Below are 364 nucleotides of genomic sequence, written 5' to 3' on the forward strand. Positions count from 1 at the left end.
GTTGCCCCGGGAGATTTTCGGGAGGGGCACTGAAATTCGGGAATCTCCCGGGAAAATCGGGAGGGTTGGCAAGTATGACAATGAGAGACATCAACAAGGGGTGCAACGATTCTACGACATAGCTGACAAAACTCAACAGTTTGCTGTCAATAATATATGCGAGAGGTTTTGCCTGTTCAAAATAAATTAAAATGTTACATTTATGAAGCATCACTTTGCATCATTTTGTGTTACGTTGAAAAACCAACTAAAGTAATATGGGAAGCATTACTTCGATCAAGCACTTTTAGAATTATGATGGAGCTCAAGCCTGAGCAGGAGAACAACTAAGATGATGATTTATGCCATTGTTGTGCTTTAGAAA

The sequence above is a fragment of the Nerophis lumbriciformis genome, linkage group LG20, assembly GCF_033978685.3.
Source record: "Nerophis lumbriciformis linkage group LG20, RoL_Nlum_v2.1, whole genome shotgun sequence".
NCBI classification, from domain to species: Eukaryota; Metazoa; Chordata; class Actinopteri; order Syngnathiformes; family Syngnathidae; genus Nerophis; species Nerophis lumbriciformis.